Source organism: Anoplophora glabripennis, unplaced genomic scaffold (assembly GCF_000390285.2).
Source record: "Anoplophora glabripennis isolate ALB-LARVAE unplaced genomic scaffold, Agla_2.0 scaffold1052, whole genome shotgun sequence".
Lineage (NCBI taxonomy): Eukaryota > Metazoa > Arthropoda > Insecta > Coleoptera > Cerambycidae > Anoplophora > Anoplophora glabripennis.
In genome coordinates this window covers 95,455-98,171 of record NW_019417551.1, presented here as the reverse complement: position 1 = coordinate 98,171, position 2,717 = coordinate 95,455, and positions in this window count along the sequence as shown.

Here is a 2,717-nt window from a genome sequence, read left to right as displayed (position 1 = left end):
CGCCAAATGATTCGCTTTCCGAAATACGGGGTGTCAAAGTTTTTCTTAAAAACTGACGATTTAATTTATTGCTCTGAAACCGGTCGAGATGTGCAAATGAAATTTGGTGGATTTTAAGAGGTAGTTATCACGCATTTTTTGACAAGCAATTAAGAATTTTATGTTGATCATTGGCGCGCGTACGGGTAATAATCTCAATTTTTTAAAGAAAAAAATGGTACGCCACTGAGATATTACAAATTAAAAATCATTTTTGAATTCCTCGTTCAATTTGTGACAAAAAATCTCTCTTGCCTTTTCTTCGTATGGGGCGCCGTTTTGATGCAAAAAAATAAAACATCTTAACGCGTATTTTTTATTTCTTTAATACATTACCTAGTAGGCTACTGTCAACATTTGTCTGTTAAATAAGAATATTTTTAAGAAATGTCAAATTAGCGTTTCGTTATTATTAATTTATTAAGCTTTTAGTTTGCTATTACATTAGTGTTAATAAGTAATTAATTTTTCTTTTATCGAAAAGAATGGAAAATTTTACAAATGCGGAATTGTCAGACATGCATTTTGTCTATGGTCGAAGTAATAGAAATGGTCGGCAAGCTCGACGATTTACGTACTAATGTACGTAATCACTTAGAATTATCCAAATCGTTGGCTAGGTAGGGGAGGTACGGAACATTGACCAGCTCGATCGCCGGATTGAAATCCTCTTAATTTTTGCATTTGGGGTTTTCTTAAGTCATTAGTTTATTCCACTCCCGTTGAAAATCTTGATGACCTGAGGAATCGAATTATAGTCGGCTATGAGACAATAAGAAATATACCAGAAATATTTGCGCGAATACAACAATCAATGAGGCGAACAGTTGAATCTTGTGTCACGAGGTCATTTTGAACATTTATTGTAGCTTTGCGCCTTTTCAAAATTTTATTAGTCTTATTTTCTGTTATTGTTCTGGTTTAATGTCATTGTATTAGATAGTTCTATTAAAGAAATAAAAAATACGCGTTAAGATGTTTTATTTTTTTGCATCAAAACGGCGCCCCATACGAAGAAAAGGCAAGAGAGATTTTTTGTCACAAATTGAACGAGGAATTTATGAATGATTTTTAATTTGTAATATGTCGGTGGCGTACCATTTTTTTCTTTAAAAAATTGAGATTATTACCCGTACGCGCGCCAATGATCAACAAAATTCTTAATTGCTTGTCAAAAACTGCGTGATAACTACCTCTTAAAATCCACCAAATTTCATTTGCACATCTCGACCGGTTTCAGAGCAATAAATTAAATCGTCAGTTTTTAAGAAAAACTGACACCACGTATCTCGGAAATCGAATCATTTGCGGACATACGTTTATAAGCAAACTGCCATTATTTTCTCATGTAGAATCATCCCCTGAAATTTGTCGCACTTATTTACTAACACCCTGTATATTGAGGTATTACATTGATATATCTTTTCCTATAACTAAAATTCAACATAGTAAATGTCGACGTAAAAAAATATGTGCACTACAAAAAATGCGCAGGATATTGAGTGCTATAAAAAATATAAAAAGGTTTATAAAAAAGTTATCACAGTTGCAAAAAAACTACACAATGATAGAATATATCAATACTGTAATAATAAATGTAAGGCTGCATGGTCCATAATAAATACCTGTTTAAATAATACAAAAAAAATAATGACATCCCAAATTTTACTTAACAACACTATAGTAACTGATAACAAAATTATCGCCAATTTATTTAATGATTATTTTGTTGGAATACCATCGAAAACTATTATTTATTCGCGAAATTGATAATGCTAATAAAAATAATTTTGCTTCAATAAGCCAAACGTTTGACACAACGTGTCGTACGTTTTTACGACCCGTATCAGAAAATATAGTATATAATATAATCATGATTTTAAAAAAATTTAATTCTACAGGCACTGACTTTATCTCGTATAATTTGCTAAAAATTGCTGCTAATTACATCTTATCTCCCCTAACATTTCTAATTAATATGTCACTAGAAACAGGTGTATTTCCAGACACATTTAAATTAGCACGCATAGTACCTCTGCATAAAAAAAGGAGCCAAGGACAATATAAAAAATTACCGCCTTATAGCACTTCTTAGTTCTGTCTCTAAAATCCTTGAGAAAGTAGTATTTAATCAGATTTTTTTAAACGGTCAAAATATTTTGCATAACTCCCAACATGGATTTAGAAAAATAAAAACACGCAGTCAGCTATACTTTGCTTTATAGATAATTTATACAATAAATCTCTAGATAAAAATAAAAAATGTATCGGCTTGTTTATGGATCTTAGCAAGGCTTTTGATTTAGTCAGTCATGATCTGTTGAAGGAGAAGATTTTGCGTTATGGACTTACATACCAGGCAATAAAGAACGATTTACCCCAAAATATCTAAATTTTCGCGGCCCGGTCTGATTTTAATTCGGTTTTTTGCATTTTGTTCAGAAAGACCGTCGGAAAAAAGTCCCGCCTTTTTTATTATCCGGAAGTGACGGAAATGCATCGCGGGTGCATAAAGTGCATCTAGAAGTGCATCGCATCCGAGAAACTTGCCAAAGTGCACGAAATACCGCAAAAATTGGTACTCGGGGGTTTTGGGGGGCGCAGAATTCGAATATGCATATATCCAGTCCACCCGACCCCCCGGGGGGCGACTTCCGGCCGCCTGGGGGGCGCGGGGG